The sequence below is a fragment of the Aedes albopictus genome, chromosome 1, assembly GCF_035046485.1.
Source record: "Aedes albopictus strain Foshan chromosome 1, AalbF5, whole genome shotgun sequence".
In the NCBI taxonomy this organism is placed as follows: domain Eukaryota; kingdom Metazoa; phylum Arthropoda; class Insecta; order Diptera; family Culicidae; genus Aedes; species Aedes albopictus.
In genome coordinates, this window is record NC_085136.1 from 80,496,118 (window position 1) to 80,520,217 (window position 24,100).

Consider the following 24,100-nt stretch of genomic DNA (forward strand, 5'->3'; position numbering starts at 1 on the left):
GCAAAAGTGAAGTAATTGTGAAGTGTTTTTTTTTATTTTGACTTGTGATCCCAGCCAAAAGAGTTGCCAAACTTGTTCCCAAAGATGTCTCCACAGGAATTGTCACAGAAAGTCATAAAAAATTCCACAAGGAATTCCCACATAGCATGCTGAATAATTTCTTAAAGAAATTACCAAAGAAATTCTAAAATAAATTTCAGAAAAAAATTCCAAGGCCATTGCTTTGGCACAACAGGAATCGACTTTAAGTGGTAGATTCCTCAAAACTTCCAGAAACATAATTGCCGAAGCAATCTGATGGAACACTCGATGTTTTCAGAGGAATTGAGAAATCAAATTTCAAAACATTTGTCGAGACAGTTTCTAGAGGAATTGCCTAAGAAGTTTCCGAAAAATAATGCTGAAAAGCTCTAGTTCCTAAAAATTTATCAAGCATAGCATATCATAAATACTTGCACAAATCTTGGCTGGAGTTGCAAAGTTGAATAAGCCGTCGTTGGGGGTGAGAATCGGTCAAAAAAGGATACTCAAGGATTGTTTGTTAAATAACAAATGCAATTGAAGTCGGGATAACTTTTTATTTGGTATGTATACTCTCCTATGTGGTAATGATAGTTTAGCAAGAAAGTATTACATTATATGAATTGCTTACTAAACTGTAAATGATTGAAAATTGACCCAATCTCACCCCTTAGAGGGGGTGAGAATGGGTCAAAGTATTCGAAATCGCCTATCCAAGAATATAAGTGAATTTTATTGATCATATCTAGTAAACCTACCTAAAATACAATGTAACCATGATGAAAAAAAACTTATGTAAATTAAAAAGATGATTAATCCACCTAAAATGGCTAATACAACCGAAAAAATGGTTGAAATTTAATAAAATAACGTAATTTTGTATGAGTCCTAGTTTAACGGTAGACTTATTCTTCTTTCTTTAGTATTTTCATGTATTTTATGAATGATCTTTATTTGTCACTCTTTATTCATAATGTTCAAGTTAAATATGCAATAAGCAATCTCGTATGCCGCAATTCGACGTTCGTTCGCTTTCCGACATTGTGCTATGTTACTCGGTATTTCCTGGATCCCACTACCGTCTGGTAGTTTCACGATATTTCCCTAAAATTTCAAAAATTAGTGAAAAAGGAGAACGCTATTATGTCTGTTCTGTGAGCTTACGATATTGCAGTACACTAAAGATTAGGTGATGATTAGAGGAACTGTTCAAACGCATGGGTTTATTGTGATAAATGATTTTAGGCACTAAACGTATTAACACACTCGTTTGACACTTCTCGACATATTTTCGAAATAAAAGCGTGCTTTTATGAAGATATGGTAAACATGGCACCACTCTAACGTCAAATGGGGACTGGATAACAAGTTTAATTTTTAGTTAAGGTTATGTGCACTCGATGACTTGCTTGACCCAATCTCACCCCCATTCTTAACATTTAGACATAAGGTCGAAAATATTGATTTTTTGAATAAGAAAAAGAATGACAACCCGCTTTTTTCATTTCATCTTCCAGGTAATACCTACAGCTAACCACTTATAAGAAAATTTATGGTTAGGTACTTGTGTGAAACATTACGAAGGAGATTTTTTTTCAGAGTGATTTACTAGTAGTTTCATCGTATAAGTTTAGCCACAAATTTAACAGAAAACGATTATAGCCAAACATGTTATTCTGCATCATGACGTGTAAAAACATCTCTTCTTTGAAATAATATAAAGTTTTCAATATAAATTAGCGATAGATGATGAGCTATTTCAATTTTAATGTTTCTCCGTTTTGACCCAATCTCACCCCCCATACCCATTGTCACCCCCATCGACGGTATCCATTGACATTGCTAATGTCGCTACTATCTACACTACAATATCAAAGACCCACTCAGCTCCACACACCTGGCCAAGTCCTTTTTTTATCTAGTTCATTTATTTGGGGCTCAATCGTGTATACCGCTTTGCGGAGTCAAAGATCTTTTTTTGTACTTAATAATATACATTATACAGAGTAATAACTTTTTGATGATATCTGTTAGTAATGGGTGGAAGCCAGGGTACTCGTGGTAGCTCGAGGTTAGAAGGTCACAATTTGAGGGATGGACAGGATAAGTATTGGGCCAACGGTTTCACTGCAGCTCATCCGGGGGTGAATCGCATCTTGCTAGCGTATTCGGTGCATTGTGGTGTTGGTACCAACTTGTTGTGGGAGACCTGGCCAAGTCCTTGCAAGCATTTATAAATCCCTTCATCAACTTAGAAAGAGCGCAAAACTGAAGCAGCTTCCAATAGATGAAAGGATGTTGAAAATAGCGAATTTTCATCTTATATGTAGTTATATAACAATATAGAGTACATAGAGAGTAAATCAGAAAGACCTCACCTAGTTTCGTGTAGTCCACTGTCTCTGAGCATTGCACCTGTATTGATCTGCTTTGCATGAACCATTCTTTCTTGATATGTTGCAAATGGCTGGGCTGAAAGTTTCTGCCGAATGCAATCGCGCCGGGAAGAACTGCCCCGACAATGTTCATCATCACGATGATCCATCTGACGTTCACTCGCTTGATCCAATCCATCCCTACTATCTGGAGCTCTTCGTTGCCCATCAACTTTTGACAAATTTACTCCTTGAGCCGCATCTTCTTCAGGACGAACCTCCAGACGAACGTGGCAGCACTAGGATTATCCTTCTCCTCTTTTTTTCCTAATCGTCGACCATTACTGGACACGGAAATGGTGATGCTTTCTCCTTCAACTGGCAGCTTCGCAGACATAACAACTCCTGGTTGCTCCAGCAGCAGAAACTTCTGGCGGTTCTAGTTCCTAGAAATTCATTTGGGTAGAAATTCCTGAAGGAGCTGCCGATGGCCTTTTTAAAATGATTGCCGAAGGGACTCTCAAAGAGATTTCCGAAAATATTCTCGAATGAGTTGTTGTAAGAGTTTCTGAAGTAACTACCGCAAAAAGAAAACCGCGAGATAAAATCAAAAAATCTCTGGAAAATATACGATGTATAGAAAAAACTGATAGTTGCAAAAACACAAGTTCAACTACGAAATTTCTAGTGAAATTGATTTCTTAGAGAGTTACAAATCTTTTGATAATGTTTGGCGAAAATAGTATCATTGGAAATGATCCAGAACGCAAGATATGTAACGCAAATCTCAAACTAGTAGCACAGACAAACAGACGTATCACTCGGTACAAATTGTGATTAAAATCATCGTCACGGAAACATAATCGCCCAATGCTCTAAATACACTGAGTTTCGCAAACCGTCAAGTAGGTGGCGGTAGTGAGCAAACGTCAAATAGGAGCAAAAACGATGCGAGCGCTGTGAGTGCGTGATTTGCATTCTACAGATTAATTGGATTAACCTTTAAAAAATGATACGATGGGAAGTGAGTAGAGTGAGACGTCTGTTTGTCTGTGCTAGTACCATTCAAGAACACTAATGGCACGCAGTGAGCGAATTTCGAACTAAATCTAGTTTAGTGAAAGCTTCGTAATTTATACAAGGCTTGGATATAACTGATAGCTGATTACAACACTAGAGCCACAGGGTCTTTTTCATTTGAAAAAAAATCTATGAAATAGCACGTATATTCGGGACGAAAGCAAGAGGTGGACAGTACATTTCCTGGTATATCATTAAATTGTTCTATCATGACACAGCCTTCGTATGCTCATATTGAACTACAATTAATCCTCTTGATATCGCCATTTTGGTTATTAATAATTGGCACCCTGGTTCAAAAGATAACATTTCACAAAACATTATGTTTTGTGTTGTATTTATATGTATTTTATATTGTATTTTTAGAGACATTCTTAGGGAATGTATTGGATTTTCTTTCCAGAGTTTTTTACAGGCTTATCTAGATTAATTTGTAGAAAAAATTGAGGAAGAGTTTATAGATGAATTCCCGGATCAGTTGCTAAAGGAATTTCCAGTTGATTTTTATGAAAATTTCCCAGAGAAAATTTTGGGAAAATTCTGAAGGAGTTTCTGAAATATTTCAGAGAATTCCAAGAGCAATTCCCGAACAAATTTCGGTAAAATTCCTCCAGTCCCTGAACAAAATACTCAAATAATTATTATTGAAAATGTCTAAAGAGAATGAAAAGCGGTCCTCCAAGACATTTCAAGAGGAATCACCTCAAAAAATAGAGAAATTTACTAAGTAATTCCCGAAGTAATATGTGAAACAAATTGACAAGGTGATGTTTTCCAAGTAATTCCTAAAGTATTCACCAAAATTATTTCTGAAAAAATCAGAAAAATCAGCAAAATGAATTCCCAAAGAGCCTGCCGAAGAATTTAAAAAAATGCCGGAGAAATTCTTAAAAAAAATCTTCCAAATGTATTGCCTAGTCGAAATACCCAAAGTATAACTAGGGAAAGCCGCTAAGGAGTTCGTGGAGCAATTTCCAGAGGAATCACTCGAGATGTGTTCTTAGAATTTATAATTCCCAAAGTTATCCGTGGAATAAATTGATAATGTCAAATTTCCCAAGTAACCTCTCCAAGTAATTCTCCCAAAGTATTTCTAAAAAAGTCTTAAAATTTGATTTTTTTGAAATTATTAAAAAAATGAAATCTGAAAGACGTTCTAAATAACTGACCAAAATACCTGAATAAGTTTCTGAAAATACTTTTATGGTTTCAGTTTTATTCACTTTTCCTTTATTGAAATATTTCAAGAAAAAAAAAACAAACCTTCATCATTCAAACATCTCAACCACGAAACCCTCCGGAGCGCATTCACAGCTCGATTAATCTCAATAAACCTGTCATACGGGCGCAATATATTTTGCATATACCAGCTGTTGCGTTTCACTGCGCTCTTCCATGTTGGAACGCGCAGTGAGAAAGCGCGATCGCACGGGGGAGTGTCCCTTTGGTCACGCTCAATCTGGAGCGCGATTGTTGTTTGTGTCATTGTGTGGGCCACCACACCATACCACTTCAGGACCCAGGAACCTGGGACAGAAAGAAAGAAGGGCGAGGTGCAACGCACCGCCGTCACAAGATCCTGCTCTCACTTTCTCTTTTCTTCTGTTTTCCTTCACGGCTAATTGATCACCCTCTCTTTGGACGAAGCTGGGCTTCGTTCTACCTATTTACACACTTGGGATGGATGACACTCCCGGCCGGAGACAAGGAGTCCTCCAGACAAAGAGACACTCTGTCTGGAGTATCAGTTGAATAGGGTAGGTGAAACTATTATGGACAGGGTAGTTCCTCGACCACAATTTTCTTTGAGAGGAGAATCAATATGTATTGTATTCTAACAAAGAAACAACTTGCTTAAGAATAGTGATGGATGATGATGGTGAAGATCATGGTGATAATACTGATGATAATGAACATTATAATCAGTGCTGTTAAATGTCACGGCGAATACAGTCATCTACAGGTGGTGGCCAAAATGTTTGGGACAGGCAACTTTTTTTTCTTTCACAAAACAAATCAACATGGTGTAATTGTTTATAGAGTGTATCGAAATTCTCAAATTTTGACTGTTTGTCAACCTATTCGGTTCACTGGTTTCCGAGATATAACAGTTCAATAATTAGTTGTCTTTAAAAATAGTGTTTTTCCAGAACGGTTCTAACTTTGCGAAAGATTAACCAATCGCGCTCAAATTTGTACCATTAATGCACATATAATAGGTTAACAAACAGTCAAAATTTGAGAATTTTTGATGCCTTCTATAAAAATTTACAACAAGTTGCTTTTTTTTTAGAGTAGAAAATGTTGCCTATAGGCAATAACAAATTATGATATAAAAAAGGCTGTATGATTCTGTTGTTATAAATTTGCTATTCTCCTCTGCTCGGGTATTCCAAACATTTTGGCCACCCCCTGGATCTTATCGGTATTGATTATTTTGATAAAGGTAAAAATATTGGTAATATGATTTTAATAAATAATGATTACTGAAAGTTTCTGAAAAAAAATATCATTTAAGAATTTTAAATTCAACCAGAAGAAGCGACATTTAAAAAATACCTTTTCAGAATCCAGAATATCTTCAAAAAAAATGTGTACTCATTTTTGAATAAATTCTTAAAAAAAATCGGAAATTATTTCTAAAAAGTCCCTAAAGGAAATTTGAAGAAATCTTCGAAGGTATGTCTATACTTCCAGACAACTACGTGTGACGTTCACCAGTACAGTTACCCTATATGACACGCAGCACCTATCGTTTTCCTCCGAAGATAATCATAAATAAACAAATTCCAGTTGCATGGCAAGGTAACCGACGTGGCGGGGTATAAGGAAAAAATGAGCAATTTGTTTTCAGGGAAATCCAAAAACTTTTTCCCCTGTTTCCCTCAGACGAATCATGAAGCCACGATGATGATGATGCAGCAATGTAGCATTTTACGTGACGTTTTTTTTTTTGTTAATCCCTCGTTTCCCTCTGCCAGACCCTTTCCGAATGTTACGCAGGAATATCGTGCGAGGCAGGAAACTGTTGTTCCTCATCTCTGCGCTTCGAGAAGGGTGACTTTCGGGTGTAATTCGATGCCTCCGATGTTCTGCTTCAGCTGAAACTATGGAAAGTATGCAGAGAGAGGGTGCACTTTGTGTTTCTTCTCGACGGCGTGGCTTCGTCGAAAACCGAACGAAATCGTGATCTAATTGAGCGCTATTATGTCGGTGTAATTTGTTTAATTGTGATAACACAATGCGATTACATCATCATCGTCGTCGGTCGATATCGGTGGATGAGATAGATGGTGGTGGAGGTGAGGATGGAAATCGGTTAATTATTATTGGATTATGGAAACAAGTGCGCAGTTTTCCGGCACTGATGCTGGGCGAGGGAATCACATGGAAAGATATTGTGGAATGATATTAGCATTTTAGGAAAGACAGTAGGATATGTGGACAGGGGACTTATAAAGAAAAATATTGATTAAATCAGACGAAATGAAATACACATGTTCTTTACAACAAAACTTTCGAAAAAAAAAACAAAACAATGAGTGTTTTAATATTTTTTTTTAATTTGCTCTGGGAATTCCTCAAGATATTTTTTTGAAGAAATCTTCAGCAATACCTTTGGGAATTCCTTCAGGAATTTCTCTGGAAATTTTTCCAAGAATTCCTCTAAGAATTCCTACAGGAGTTTCTCTGCTAATTACTCCAGAAATTCCTCTAGGAATTCCTCCAGGAATGTCTCTGTGAATTCCTTCAGGAATTCCCCGAAGAATTCTTCTAGGAATTCCTCTGAGAAACTCTCTGGGTATTCCTTGGTTTATTCCTCTGGGAATTTCTTTGGTAATTCGTCTGGATATTCCTCCAGGATAAACTCTAAGAATTCCTCTGGGAATTCCTCTAGGAATTGCTCCAGAAATTGCTCTACGAAATCCTCCAGGAATTCCTCTGGGAATTCCTCCAGAAATTCCTCCAGGAATTCCTCCAAAAATTCCTCCAGGGATTTCTTCAGGGTTTCCTCCAGTAATTCTTCTAGCAATTCTTCCAGTAATTCCTCCAGAATTTCCTCAAGTAATATCACCAGGAAATACTCTGGGTATTCCTTTGGTAATTCCTCTGGAAATTCTTCGGAATTCCTCTGGAATTCCTCTGGGAACTCCTCTGAGAATTCCTCGGGGAATTCCTCCAAAAATTCCTCTAAGCATTCTTCTAGGAGTTCTTAACGGAATTCATCCAGGAATTCTTCTAGGAATTCCTTCGGGAATTCCACCGAAAACTCTTCCAGGAGTTCCTTCAAAAATTTCTCCAGGGATTCTTCCAGGAGTTCCTCCAGGAGTTCCTACAAGGATTTCCTCCAGGAATTCCTCCAGTAATTCTCAAGAAATTCCTCTAGTAATTCCTCCAAAAATTTCTCAAGTAATTCCCAAAGGAAATCCTCTGGGAATTCCTTTGGTTATTCCTCTGGAAATTCCTCGGAATTTCTCAGGAAATTCCTCCAGGAAAAACTCTGGAAATTCCCGTGGGGATTCCTCTGGAAATTCCTCTGTGAATTCTTCCAGGAATTGCTCTAGGAATTCCTCCAGAATTTCCAGCAGGAATTCCTGCAGCAATTTCTCCAGAACTTACTCAAGTATTCCCCCAGGAAATCTTCTGGGTATTCGTTCGGTTATTCCTCTGGGAATCCTTTTGGTAATTCCTCTGGAAATTTCTCTGGGAGCTCCTTTGGGAGTTCTTCTTTGAATTCCTCCAGGAATTGCTCTGGGAATTAATCCAAGAATTACTACATGGATTCTTCAGGATTTTCTCCAGTAATTCCTCCAGAAATTTCTCCAGTAATTCCTCCAGAAATTCCTCAAGTAAATCCTCCAGGAAATCCTTTAGGTATTCCTTCGGTTGGGTTCCTCTGGGAATTACTTTGATAATTCCTCTAGAAATGCCTCGGAATTCCTCTGGGAATTCCTCTGGAAATTTTTCTGGGAATTCCTTTGGGAGTTCCTCTGTGAATTCTTCCAGGAATTGCTCTGGTAATTCCTCCAAGAATTCCTTTAAGAATTCTTCCAGAAAACCCTCTGGGAGTTTCTCCAGGTATTCCTCCAGGAAATCCTTCAGGAGTTCATCTGGGAGTTCCTCCAGGAACAACTCTGGGATTTCCTTTGGGAATTTTTCTGAGAATTCCTCTGGAAATTCCTCAGGGGATTCCTCCGTGAATTCCTCCAGGAGTTGTTCTGGGAATTCCTTCAAGAATTCCTCCAGGAATTCCTCTGGGAGTATCTCCTGGATTTCCTCCAGGTTTTTCTCCAGGCATTCCTCCAGAAATTCCTCAAGTAATTCCTCCAGGAAATCCTCTGGGTATTCCTTTGGTTATTGCTCTGGGAATTCCTTTGGTAATTTATCTGAAATTTCCTCGGAATCCCTCTGGAAATTTCTCCAAAAGTTACTCTGGAATTTCCTCCAGGAAAAGCTTTGGGAGTTCCTCTGGAAATTCTTCCAATAATTCCGCCAGAAATTCCTCTAGGAAATGCTCCAGAAATTCTGCTGAAATTTTCATCTGGAATTTTCTTCTGGAAATTCCTCCGAAACTTCTTTGAAATTCCTCTGGGAATTGCTGGAGGAATAACAATTCCTCTGGAAATTCTTCCAGAAATTCCCCCGGGAATCCCTCCATGAATTTCTCCGGAAATTCCTCCAAGAACTACTCTGGGAATTCATCCAGGAATTCCTCTAGGAATTCCTCCAGAAATTCCTCTGACATTTCCCTCTGGAATTTTCCTCTGAAAATTCCTCAGAAATTCGCTGCGAATTCCTTCAACAATTCCTCTGGGAATTCTTCTAGGAACTCCTCTGGAAATTCCAGAGGAATTCCTCTGAGTATTCCTTTGGTTATTGCTCTGGGAATTCCTTTGGTAATTTATCTGAAATTTCCTCGGAATCCCTCTGGAAATTTCTCCAAAAGTTACTCTGGAATTTCCTCCAGGAAAAGCTTTGGGAGTTCCTCTGGAAATTCTTCCAATAATTCCGCCAAAAATTCCTCTAGGAATTCCTCCAGAAATTCCTCTGAAATATTCCTCTGAAAATTCCTCAGAAATTTATTTGGGAATTCCTCCAGAAATTCCTCTGGGAATTCCTTCAACAATTCCTCTGGGAATTCTTCTAGGAACTCCTCTGGAAATTCCTTCAGGAATTCCTCCAGGAATTTCTCTGGGAATTCCTACAACAATTCCTCTGGGAATTCCTCCATGAATTTCTCTGGGAATTCCTCCAAGAATTTTAATGGGAATTCTGCTAGGGATTCCACCAGGAATTCCTCTGGATATTCCTTTGGTTTTTGCTGTGGGAATTCCTTTAGTAATTTCTGTGGAATCCTCTGGAAATTTCTCCAAGAGTAACTCTGGAAATGCCTCCAGGAAAAGCTTTGGGAATTCCTCTGGGAATTCTTCCAGAAATTCCTCCAGAAATTCCTCTGGAAAATGCTCTATGTATTCCTTTGGTTATTTCTTTGGGAATTACTTTGGTAAATCCTCTGGCAATTCCTCGGAATTCCTCCAGTAATTCCTCCAGGAATTTCTCTGGAAATTGCTTCTGGAATTGCTCTGGAAATTTTACTGTGAAAAATTTTAGGAACTCCTCCAGAAATTCCTCTGAAATTTTCATCTGGAATTTTCCTCTGGAAATTCTTCAGAAATTTCTCTGGGAATTCCTCCATGAGTTTCTCTGGGAGTTCATCCAAGAATTACTCTGGGAATTCATCCAGGAATTCCTCTAGCAATTCCTCCTGAAATTCGTCTGAAATTTTCCTCTGGAATTTTGCTCTGGAAATTTCTCTGGGAATTCCTCTGGGAATCACTTCAACAATTACTCTGGGAATTCTTCTGGAAATTCCTTCAGAAATTCCTCTGGGAATTCCTACAACAATTCCCCTGGGAATTCCTCCATGAATTTCTCCGGAAATTCATTCAAGAATTTCTCTGGGAATTCTTTTAGGAATTCCACCAGGAATTCCTCTGGGAATTCATCTATGGATTCATCTAGGAATTCCTCTAGGAATTCCTCCAGGAATTCCTTGGAAGTTCCTCCAGGAGTTCTTCTGGGAATTCTTTCAGGAATTCTTCTAGGAATCCAGAAGTTATTCTAGAAACTCTTACTGAAAATTGTTCTGAGGGTTGCTCTAGGTATTCCTTTGAGCATTTCTCCGGGGGTTTTCCCAATTGAACTGTTTTGGAAATGCTTCTTGAATGCTGATGGAACTTTCTTCAGGAGTTTTTCAGTAAATTACTCGATAAGTTTCTTCATATTTGAATACTATTGAGTGTATACCAATTGAATTAAATTAAAACCCCCGCTTCATTGTATCTTAACTGATCCACAACGGGCACGGAATGTGCCATAAAGCATCATCTCACGTGCCATAAATCCCCGGCAGCACAGCTCTTAATCAAGTCACATCACAAGAGAAAAAAAAAGATCCGACGGGCAACAACGTTCATCCTCATTGAGCCACAGAGCTCAAACCCGGGTACATACTATTTAACAAATGAGAGTGATCCCAAGCAAAACATTGAATGACCCACCATCACCCACGCCCGGCCATTCGCGTATCGTCGCGACGCGATGACGACGGCAGTGGTGGAATTCGGGTGTACGAGATAAAATTGTTGAAAACGATATCAAACAGAAAAAAAGAGCACGATCAAATATTTGCGCGCACACAATTGACTGGCGTCGGTTCATCCGGAGTCGGAAACATAGGAAAGAAGAAAAAAAGATACTCTGTGTCGTCCACAGTGGTTCAGTTTAAGAAATCAAAATCACTTGCTGTACAAAATAAGATAAGATGGGGGAAGAAAAAAAATCAGCTATGTAAGGGTATCCATGGTGTATAAAAGTTGCATACAAGTTCTATTGCAGTGATCGATCAGTTTTCAGGAAAAAAAAATTGTTTTAGACAAAAGCTTTAACAAGGAAAAAAATAAACAATGATTTCCAACTTTAATAAAACATTTTTTCAACACTATTGTTGTAGCGGTTTTCTTGTGAAACTGGCAACACTGTAGGAGCTTATACGACAGTAGAATAGGCAGCTAGTAGAGTGAGCTGTTCATCAGTTGGAAGTGTGAGCCTTTGTTAGTGACTGATAGGAACACTTAAATGTGAGTTTAAATAATTGTAAATAATGATTAATCTTTTATAATAATACATAAATATTCCAGCATTGAAGCTGCACAAATGAAATGCTGCTATCAATAGGTGTTTGTCAGTATAGAGGCGATGCTCCCAACAACTATGGTATAACTTTCAGCAATAACTAACTAATATGAGGAAATAACATTCCCGCTGCTTAATCACCACTCTGGTATTGATTGTTTTAAATATGTTACATCTTAAACTTGTTTGAAACAAAGAAAATCCTGTAAAGTATGGACAGGATGCCAATTTTGGAAATCTCTGCATAGTCGATGACTGATACTGATTCCACACCTGTTTAGATGTCGAATCAGTCACCTTTGTTTTATAAGAGTTGCAATTCAGTTATGTAACTGACGATTTCGTTTCCTTCGCAACCACTGCGTCGCGGGAGCACCACGAAAGCGCCAACACAAGTTGCCATCCGTGTCATTTTTCCGGTTTCGATCCACGGCTTGGGGATCAAGCTTCCCGTGTGTTGTTTGCCCGGCGAGAAAACGTTAAACCTTCGCCATACATGGAACAGGCCTATAGCCTCTCTGGCTGGCTGGCTGGGGTGTGCGTTTGGATTGGATAGGGGATTTAAAGCTCGCGGAGATTAATCCTAAATACTATTTCTTGCCACAACAGAAAAGACCGGGAGCTAGTAGCCGCAGAGTCAATCTAGCCACGCGGGCGCGAGGCGAGATAAGCTTTGCGCAAATTGCACTCTAAGCACCGTGAGAACCGGGAGGTCGGGACGATCCAGTGGGGAGCTATATCACACTTGAAAGTGAATCGCCTAGGAAAAATTTTAAACGATCGTTAGCTAAACTCGGGTGGACCGCAACTAAATAGACCCCAAGGAGCAGTTAGTCAAAGACACAGGGACACGTGGAACACCCTCGCTCGGAACTTGGCCTAATGTGTTGTAGAATGTGATTAACATAACACATATCTACTGAAGGAAGCCACATGTACTCAGTGTAAGTAGCAACCCTTCGGAGTTTTCGTCGTTGTCGGTAACGAAAGTCGGCCACAGCCGGGTAAAAATTCATTTGACCAGAAAATTGGTCCCATATGGCTTGCATTGTGTCGCCTCCGAACAGAGATAGGTACACTTGACTGTGGGGTTGAGATTCAAGGGATTGTGTCTTTTTTCGTAGACCTAGCCTAGAGGTTCTGTTGCTGCTGTAGTTGTTGTTGGTGATGATGATGATTAGGATCGGTAGTGATTCGGTCGGTGGTGCTTATTTGGGATTCACCCTCTCTCTCTTGGTGTGTCTTTTTGGTATTAGGATAATGCGGCATAGATTGCAGACAGATTGGCGAGGAAACTCGTACTCGAGTCATTGTTTTCAGGGGCAGTGTGTAATCATGGGTTGGATTGCCTTGTGGTGAGTCCAAGATATTTTGAGAGGGAAAAGATAGGTAGCTGGGACGGTAATCGATATTATCTTCACACTTGTCTTGTTTGATATTTTGAGATAGAAGTATGACTTCCATAAAAATGTTTGTGATTTTCAAATAACTAATATGATTTTAAATAACTAACAAATAAAAATTTGCACTTTGAGTGAGTCGTAACATTTTTATGTCAATTAGACTCCCAGTGGTTATCAGCACCATTTAACATGGAGCGGACCTGGTGTAAAGGTTAAAGCACGTGATTATCACGCCGAGCACCTGGGATCGAATCCCACTCCCGACAAACTCACAACATGTGGGTTCTTTCTTCGGAAGGGAAGTAAAACCGTGGGTCACGAGATGAACTAGCCAAGGGCTGAAAATCTCGTTAATAAAGATAAAAAATAAAAAAAAAATAACATCACAAACCTTTTCAGCAGTAAGAAACGTTCAATACGATGGTTGAGCTTGTAGATCAAGAACTGTTTTAATCATTTGTGTTACTGGGAGAGTGGATGGGGCTTTGAACTGACAATCCGAAGTATGGGTTTGATTCCCGATCTAGTTGAAAAAGTTTGAAGATTTTCTGGGCGTAGATTATCATTATGATTGACACAGAATAAACAAAATGGTGCAATGACATGCAAAGAAAGAGACAGACAAGTATTGCAGTAGTGCAAATTTTAAATTGGAATAATATCTACCCATGTTCCTTTAGCAATTTATTGAAAACTCAGGGTTTGAATACGATTACAATTTCTGGATTATTTCGACAAATTCTTTGTGAATTCTATCGGCTATTCCTACGGAAACTCATTTTGTAATGTCTTGGAAAATTTCTTCTGCAACTCTTTTAGCAGAATCTTCATTATTTTTTTGGAAACTCGGTTGGCAATTGCTTTGCTTACCGTCGAGCTGTTGCGTCTTAGACCACCTTCAGCGATACCGCGCTCACGCTGTGTACCACGAGCGTGTATTTTCCATGGCGCGTGCGATTCTCAAAATAAAAAGTCGAAGTAATTTATACAAAAAATTTCGCAGGAATCACCAAAAGAATGTGAGGAATTTCCCAAAAATCTAAAAAGGAATTTCCGAAGCATTTTTAAAAGAAATTTCCATTGAAAATTCAAAAGAATTCCCATAAGAGTTGCAAAATCTTCACTCAATGAACTTATCGAAACAGTTTTTCCAGTAACTGTCAAGAATTTCCTGAGGAGTCGCACAGGTTTCTAAAAAAAATTCCTGAGAAGATTCTAAACAAAATTTAGAAAGAATTTCTGAGGAACTTTATGGAAAAAATCACAAAGGGGCCATTATTTTATTTATTCATTATGTGTATATGTATCTTTTGAACATTTTGATCAAATTTGTATAGTTCGTCACCATGAGTGTCGACTTGTTTCTTGTTGTCAATGTCGAAAGTTGCATCTTGAAAATTATCTCTTTCACTTTGTCTATCATGTATCTATTTGTGTATATTTCTCATATGACTCCATCTTGGTTCGTCGTTGCATCGCGTCGTCGTCCTGTGTGCGTGCTTATCTTCGTACGGGGCGGTTTAGTTTGTTTTTGGAGGCAAAGTGAAAGTGCCGCTTTTTTCATTCGGATCGGCCGCGCCGTCGTCGACAATTTGAATGTGCACATCGTCGTACCCGTGTGTTGTTGTAGCGGTTCAGTGTGATTTCGAGGCCAGTTAGTGGCAGAGATGCATTTTGAACGCTCATGATCTGTGAGCGTGCATAAATTTTTCCCTCAAAGCTCTCAAGAGCATGTTCAAAATTTTGAACACAATCTAGATTACTAGATTGAACACCGAGCGATGTTCAAAATTGACAGGTCATATGCGTTTTGTTTGGATTGGGAAGGAGTTTTCTATCGATGAGAATGCAACATTGCTTCTTGCAATGCTTCTGAGCCCTTAGCTATCGTTAGGTATCGTATGTCCGAGCTTGGCCGGGTGTAGCGAGAAGAGCCCTAATATTCGATACTTTTCGTGGAGCAGTCAAGTCTCTGTCGGTTGTCCCCGCAGTGTGGGGCCCACGTATTATGCCATAATTGCTCGGATGTCTTCCAAATAGATTACTAAAATAAAAGATTGTGACATTCAATACTTTGAACCACCACTTAATTGACATATCATTTAATTTACGGTGTATACCGCGATATAATTTTCACTTCGAAATTCACTTTTGCAGTTTGGTCTTGAGTTTGGTACTAGGTGCGCGACACATACGGTAGCAATTTGTTGCTATCAGTTGCTACTAGCTACGAAGAGCACTGTGATCAGGCGCCTGAAATGTTTGAACATGAACACGGCTCACGTGAGCACAGCTCTTGAACAGAACATGAATAGAACGCGTTCAAATGCATCTCTGGTTAGTGGAAGATGCTGCAGCACATATGCACTGGACACTTCGAAGGATGTTTATTGGTGAGCTCGTTCCATTTTATCATTTTATCATAATAATTAATGCTAAAGGATGTATAAAATTCTGCTCTGGTTTTTGTGTATTTATCTAACAAATATTGAAAAGTTCGTCACGTCATGTGTCGGCGCTAGTTCCAAATGCACATTTAGTAGATAATAAATATTTTTCTTTCATTTTTTGCATGTACACAAAAATTTGAATGTTTCGTCATCTTCAGTGTCGACATTTGTAATATTTTAGTCTAAATGAATAAATGTTTTGACTCAAATTACATGAATTTGACTCATGACTTCATGACTCAAGTTGCATGAATTTCTGGAAAAAAGAGAGGGTCGGTAAAAGATAGACGGTGAACCATGCGGTAAGATGTTTCTGATTTATTTATAACGTGTTATTTTGTTAATACTTGTGAATTGATCGCGTTTAGCATTGTCTCGCGCGGAAACGCAAACTACAGATGCGTCGGTATTTAGCATTGTATTCTCCTTAGTTGCGAATGAATAACTTATATAGGGTGAGTTTTGAGGCACAATAGATCGCGTTCGTCGTCCACGGTTTAGAAGGGTATTTCTTCTTGAGCGCATTATTAATCGCGAATCAAAACATGACATTCGTTTACCACGATGAAATCCTCAACATATCTCCATTTCCCCTGTCCAAACTCCTAGTGATTTCTCGTAGTAACGCAGAGAATTCCTCGGTTATTGGCCTAAGCGAGAATCACGTCATCACTTCCTTCCCTATCCTCAATTGACCTGCATTCGGACGCGGCCGGCGCTGGTATTGCTTATTGAAAAGTATTGGGATTCCAGCATTTACACAATGAAGAGAAAGCTAATCCCAAGCACCATCTGTTGGTTCATTATGTAAATGCAGTTGTCCTTGCAATAACAGAGGAGCAACCGCGGGCGGTCAATCATGCTCATGCTCATGCTCAAAATCACAAAGGAACCTGGGAATAACCAAAGGAATTGGCAAAAGTCTTCTCAAATTAGGAAATTGAAAAATTAGAAGAAATTTCCAGGAGAATTGTTATAGGAATTTCCCCAGAAGTTTTAAACAAATTCGAACGGAATTTCGCAAAAATAACAAATAAAATACAAAGATTTCCAAGCACAAAAATCAGAAAAAAATGTTGAAGCGAATTGCTGAAGATATTTTCGAAAGATATATCTTTAGAAAGCTCTAAACAATATCCCGAAAGAGTTTCCGAATAAATATCAAAAGAGTATGGCAAAAGCACTAGACTTCGCCTTTGCTATACATAGTCCTCGCCCCGCCATGCAAATTCAATTTTTTTTATGTATGAAGTGGTGAAGAATAGAGCAGAAAAAAGGAGGGGGCAAAGCCTAGTGCTTTTACCATATTCAAAGAAATTTACGAAGAAATTAGCGGAGTTATTCCAAATTAAAAACTCAGAAAAAACAATAAAAATCGTCCAACGAATCATCTAAAGAGTCACCTTTTTCTCAGCCTCTATGATTTTTTTTTTAATTGTAGCCCTTATTTTTGATACTGAAATTAATATCAAAGGAAACATTTTAATCCTCGTAGTAATTTCCGTTAGAAAACTCGCAAGCAATTGCTAAAGAAATTCTAAAACAAATTTCAGAAGAAAAGAAATTTCCAAAAAAATCAATAAATAAATCGAGAAATATTTTTTTATAAATTTTTCATAAACAGTTCTTGATGGAGTTTTAGATTAAGTTACTTTATAATTAACCAAAGCAACTAGAAAATTTGCTAAAAAAAATCCGGAGGAAAGCGATTTCCACAAAAATTGACTAAATAATATCCAAATTATTTGCCTAAGAGCTTCCCCGAGAAAATTACCGACGAAATTCAAGAAGATATTACAGAATGAATTCTCAGAGGAATATCTCCACCGTTTCTCAGATAATACACCGGTGAACTTTAAATAAGCTTTCAGCGAACACAATTTATAAAGAAATTGCAAAGGAGCCTTTCCGAATTCAATTGAAAGAATTTTCAAATAAATAGCCAAAGAAATTGCGAAAAAAAACTGCCAATGGAATTCCTTAAAGCATTTCCGAAGAATTGTGAAATTAATTTGCAAAGTAATAACCGAAATTGTCGAAGGAAATGAAAAAAAATCAAGGAACGCTTACAGGGTATTCTCAAAGAATTTACTAATAATCAAATCGATCATTAATTTTGCTGAATTTTACGACATTTTCGGATAGTTTTTGTGATGTGAATTAGCGGTTAAATGGTCATCAATCAATAGTGATTGTCATACAACATGACATCACTGTAGTGTACGATTTTCAAATGCACGTTCATTACCATGAAAACTATCAGTACAAATGTGATTTCTCAACGTAACTAAACTGGAAGATTGTCGTGATTTTCGCAAGTTTGAGTCTTGCATCTAAATTTTCTGTTTCACAACTAATTTTGAGAAAATTTTGCAATTCTTAGAATTGCTGCTTCTAAAAGTTGCTCTTAAAATCAATCGATTGTCATTGTAATAAATCTCAGTCAATGTTCATTTTCATTAAAACATATTCTCGATTTTTTGTTAACCTTGTTCCATAAATAACTAGTTGAAAATTCACGATAATAAACATTAAAAGAAACGATAAACAGTACATTCATACGGTATTCTGCGCTACTATTCTTTAATCAAAATCTTCAAAGTCTCCGGACCAATATGATTTCAGAATACAATTTCCTTCCTAAGCAACAACACGAAGTCCAATTAGTCTCGAGAAATACCGTCACACTACCGTCGTGAAGCTGAAATTATTATACTTGGTTTTATGATGGTTTTTGCAACTTCCTGGAATCTATTTGATGAGCAAAGTTTTCTTCTCTCTATTTACCAAAATTGTAAGTATTTTTTTTTTGGAATACATATGTGCATAAGTTGAAAAGGGAATAAAAAGAGGGAATGCTGAGCATAAATCAAGTCAGGACATTAAGGACAAGATATTTGCAGTACATAGCTCAAATTTTCTAGACCACCGTTTTGAAGAACCGTGTAACGGATTCGGCTGAAAATGCATCCCGATGTTGACAATGACTGAACAACCATCATGATGCCTTTTCAGCCATAACCGTTGAATGGTTCTTTAGAACGGTGCTCTAGAAAATGTGAGCTATGAACTTCAAATACTTTTTCCTTAACGAGGAAAATTAGTTTGCGAGAACTGGACTGGGAGTTTAAGCTGAAGCCATAGGCATTTCCAGGAAGTTTCCAGAGAGCTCACTTCCCTGGGGAACCAGGTTCCTGAAACGTCCCGCCAGGTGGCAAAAAGTTAACAAAAATGTTTAAATGTTTCCCAATGAGCTATTTTGAGGAAATCATCAAGATTGATGTGTTGCATGTTGGGTTTTTGAATCACTCAAAACAGTGCCCACTTCTCTGACGGTCCTGGTCACTTGTCACCTAAGGAAGCAAGATTCCGGAATATCCCGGAAAGTGAACACGGTCTCCAAAAATCATCAAAATGTACTCTAACGAACTTTCAGCTGTCCTCCCTTGAACTTATTTTTCAATATCTAAGAAAATACTGCAATCTGTTTGTTATTAAGTCGAAATAATCAAGCTTAGTTAAAAATATGATGTATGCCACACCTGTACCCACTCCGCACGAAAAGAGGGAGGGCCAAGAAGGGATCGCCAAAGTACCACCTTTTAGTACAACTCTCTTTCCCTGGATGTAGCTTCAAACAGATTGCAATTTCATGCCTCAGTTACTGCGAACGAGCCATTTGAATCAGTCAAGGTTCGTGTCGGGCTTTAAAGGGTTAAGGGTTAAGGGGGTTTCAGGAGCCATAAAGAGCGTTCCAACAGGGCCGTCCTGAAGCGCCTCTGAGACCCCCTAGTGCTCCTCTAAAACCCATTGAAACACCCCTGAGACCTCTTGGTACCCAGTGAATCCCCCTGAAACGCCCTTTAGACCTCCATGTACCACTCTGAACTCCCCTATGATCCACTGAAACGTCCCTAGAACCCCTGCAATTTCCCTGAGATCCCCTGAGACCCCCTGAAACCCTCCTGAAACTCCTTTAAACACACTTGATATCCCCTGAAGTGCCATAGAGTTCCCCTGGAATACCCCTGATGATGGAGTCCCAGCTAGCAAGCATACATTGTGGTGTCACAGGTTTTAAATCTTTGTTCGTCATTTATGACATGTAATCCGACATGAACCTACAGTTGGCCTGTTTTTATTTTGGCCAACATCTGAACCATCTCAAGGGATTTCAGTAGATTTCAGCGGATTTTAGGGTCATGGTAATGAGGTTTCAGGAGTGTTTCAGGGGATTTCAGAGACGTTGCAGGACTTTCAAGGGCCTCAGTGCCGTTTCGAGGGGGTTTCAGAGGCCTCTCAGAAGTTTAACGTTGAACCATTCGTCATTGAAATCATCGTCATCATCAAACATTTGAAAGCAGTTTTTTCGTTCAAATCAATCATTTTTGCAACGAAAATGGATTCACTGTATTCCATATGAGGAATAGAATACAGTGAATATATTTTCGTGGTCATTGTTTTGATTTACAGCGAAAAAACTGCTTTTCTATTTCCAAAAAATGATGACGGATGCTTGAGCCTTAAGGGAAGATGTAGGGCCTTTGAAGCCCCGAGACGTAGAATGGGGCTTCATCAAGACTCAGGGGCGTTTCAGAAGCGATGCAAGGGGCTTCACGGGAGCTTTTGTGATGATGCAGGAGATTTTCGAGAGTTCTACATGCGTTTCAGGCGTTCGTTTATTTGAAGCGGTTACTGCAGGAATCCCTGACATAATTTTTAAACTAATTTTTGGGAAAAATTTCGGAAGAATTCCCAAAGGAATCTCTGTAGGATTTTTGAGGAAACGTATTCCTTCAAATATTATGCTGAAATTCCTTAAACATTTCTAAACTTCTGAAGAAGTCTCTGACGACATTTTTGAAAGAATTTCGGGAAGATCCGAACAAGAACTTCTCGAAGAATCTCTGAAGGATCTTTTGAAGAAATCTTAGTAAAGAACTCAGGAATATCTGAATGAATCTCAGATAAATTTTTGAATGAAACCCAGGAAGAATTTGTGGAGAATTTCCTGAAGAAATGACTGGAGAAACTCCACGGGAAACCTTGCATTTTTTCGCCTTTTTCGTACACTAAGTGTACCGGAAAGGCTATATGTTCACTCCAAAAATGACTTTTTGATAGAAGGCCCGGAGAGCCGAGTCACATATACCAATCAACTCAGCTCGATGAATTGAAGTGATGTATGTATGTATGTGTGTATGTGTGTATGTGTACAAATAAACTCACGTCACTTTTTGGCAGTAATTCTCAACCGATTTTAATGACCGACGGTTCATTCGACGGGGAATCTGGCCCCATTGTTTCCTATTGAAAATGGTTCGGATCGGTCCAACCATTCCGGAGTTATGGCCATTTAGGTGTTCCAGACAGGTACCCCAGAAAGGGGTCAGATATGAAAATGCAACAAACTCATGCATGCGACACACCAAACCAGGGCATTTTCGATAACCTGCTGAACTGTAAGCAGAAAAATATTCACAGACCATATCTGAACCGGTAATATTCCAGAACCGGTTCCGGGTGTCCCGCCGAAACTGGCCAAATATAAAAGTAAACCAAACCTATGCATGCGACCCATCAAATCACGGCTTTTCCGATAACCTGATGAACGGTAAGAAGGAAAACAGTCTCAGACCATATTATCATTGGCAGTGTTCCGGAACCGAGTGTTCCGCCGGAATTGGTCAAATGTAAAAATGAACCAAACCCATGCATGTGACATATCAAATAGCAGCTTTTTGGAAAAGCCAATGAACGGTCAGTAAGAAAATAGTTTCAGGTCACATTTTGGTCAACTGGTAGTGTTTGGAAATCAGCTCCGGGTGTCCCACCGGAATTGGCCAGTTCTAAAAATTTAAAACAACCGCCAGTGTTCCAGAATTGGTTCCGGGTGTCCTGCAGAAAGTGGCCAAATTGAAAAATAGACCAAACCCGTGCGTGGCGGCATATCAAATAGCTGCTTTTTTGATAGTAAAACGAAAAGAAAATAGTCTCAGACCGTATTTGAGAAAACCGGCAGTGTTCCGGATCCAGTTCCGGGTGTTCCACCGGAAGTGACCAAATGTAAAAGTAAACCAAACCCGTGCGACACATCAAACCAAGGCTTTTTTGATAACCTGATGAACGGTTTGCAAGAAAATAGGCTCAGACCACAATAGTGACTACCACTAGTGTTGTAGGTTCAGCGTTGGGAGGTTCGCCGGAAATACGAAAGTGAACAAAACCGGTGCAATATAAGAGAACAAAATCTTGACAAAACTAATCATCAAATCGCACCTTTTCAGATTTCTGAGGTTAAACTGTACAGTAGGATGGTTCAACGAATTAAAATTCAATCGCAACAACTCCAAACAAAGTTTTTTCAACCCTCTTTTGCGTCATAAATCACTGCATAAAATTTTGATGCGACTGTAATGTAGTTGAAATTTGAATGAGATTGAGTATGGGGAATTTCACTTGCTGTGCATAAAAAACTTTGTCCAAGACCGCATTGAACTCGGAATTTGTAAAATATATGTGCCTTCAATAAGTTTACCAAATCGATGACGGTTTTGAGAAAACAAATCTTGCTCTCACGAACACTTTGACTTCAGTCGATGAAATGATCACACAAGTTTACAAAATAAAACGAAAGTCGTGAACTTCTGTCAACGACCAAAATTTTTGAAGCACAATTTAGTGCTGATTTCGAAACCGATATTCAAAAAATTATAAGTAGAACAGTTTTTGAGTTATAGCTCAATATCGAGTTTTGCAACTTTTCAAAATATGTAATTTACTAAAATTCAAATATCTTGCGTTTTATTCAACCAATTTTAATTTTTTTCCATAAGTTAAAAGCTGAATGCAATACCATTCGATCATCTGAATACATGTTTTACGTCAGATTAACGAAATTCAAGATATTGGCGAGTTTTAGGGATGATCTTCTTAAATTTTAGCAAAATTCACAAAATTTTTTGAAGAATTGTATTTTTTTTTCAATAAGAAAAAAACAACTTAAAAATTCTTTCTCGACGTTTATTTGACATATCGTATGTAGGCGAGTACCAGTAAAAATTTCAGCTCAATCGGAGCATTGATTACGGAGAATGAGATGTTTGAAGTGAGCGACTTTGCTTAAAAATAGAACTAAAATCGATTTCAAATCATCAACCTTGTATGGAAAGTCGAAAAAAATGCCGCTCTACTGTAATTTTTTTCTTTCGCGTTTTCGAACTCAGGGCATGATTCTACACCAAAATGATCATCAGCTTACCGAGTTCAAAAATGCTGTAAACTAGTGTCATGAGTACATATTCGACGAGAAAGGCACTACCACCACTAGGTAGATTAATCTGGGATTTTTCTCATAATATTAGGACGCAAAAATATCGGAAAAAACACATTGGCATTTTTTTCTATCCAGTAGGGTGAAAACAGTTCCTAATTTCACCGAAAAGCTATTTTCTTACATGTATGAAAGCGCAAAACATAAAAAGACGGTCTTGGTAGTCTAGTGGCTACCGCTTCTGATTCATGCAGAAGGTCCTAGGTTCAATCCCTTGCCCGTCCCTTTCCTGCTACTTTGTATCCTTCTAACAACTTTCTCTATACTCTCATCTCTATATATACAACTCATGTGTATTCATATATTTGTAGCCATCGCTAGAACCAGAAACAGTTGAAAAGCCGTTTCCCTTTCTTCCAACGTTCACAGCACAGTGTCAATCTATCAGATAACGCCTACAAGTTATGCAATCAAACGAACTGTGCCGCTTTAGCTTCATAGTAGTAATCGCACTAATCTATCACCTTACACCTGGCATTCACATACCAATGCGTGAACCCTCTGTCAACCATATCCTACCAACACTCCGACATCCGCATGAGTTTGCGCAGACGCAGAGGTATATTCGGTCAGATGTGGATACTAACGATTGACCTGCAACCTGACGTGGCCGGCGCCGTTGGCACCTAAAAATAGAAGACCACCAACGCTCACACACTGAAGATACCTGCTAGTCCCCAGCAAATAATCTCATTGGTTCCTTGTGTGAGTCTAGTTGTTCTGGCGATACTGGAGTAGCATCTACGGGCGGTCAATCAAGCTCAAGCTCAAGTTCATTAGAATACCGCCAAGATAATCCGCCAAGGTTTACTCGCTTAATGCTTAAAATAAGCGAGGATCTACTAAGTATTGTAGTAAGAAATCTTTAACGGGAGATATGTCCTTTGTTACACCTGAAACCTTGGAACGACTTAATTTTTATCTGAAATCCCCTGAAACTTCCTTGAAAGTCCCCTAAATCGCTCTGAATCCCTGAAACCCCTACAGAACCCTCCTGAAAGCCCTTTAAAAGCCTTGATACGCTTTCAAACTCCTCTAAAACATCCCAGAAACCCCCTTTTAAAGTCCCAAGGATTCCCCATGAACCCCTCCGAAACCCATGTGAAACTGTGTGTTTTTTTATTTATGTGTATTTTAACCTTTTGCTAATTCTACACTTACCATGTGAAACTCCCATGAAGCAACCTGCGATCATACTTTAGCCTCCTAAGCAGCTAGAAATTTAGGTTCGGAATTTAACCT

At 38.6% G+C, this 24,100-nt stretch overlaps 1 long non-coding RNA gene across 1 annotated transcript in view; it reads right to left on the reverse strand.

Moving 5' to 3' along the window:
* Positions 1–24,100, reverse strand: part of LOC134285027 (uncharacterized) — a 77,633-nt gene continuing 53,533 nt past the window's right edge. The window contains exon 2 of the long non-coding RNA XR_009996089.1: positions 1–24,100. This exon is cut by the window's right edge and continues 4,360 nt beyond it. This is a non-coding gene — a long non-coding RNA (uncharacterized LOC134285027).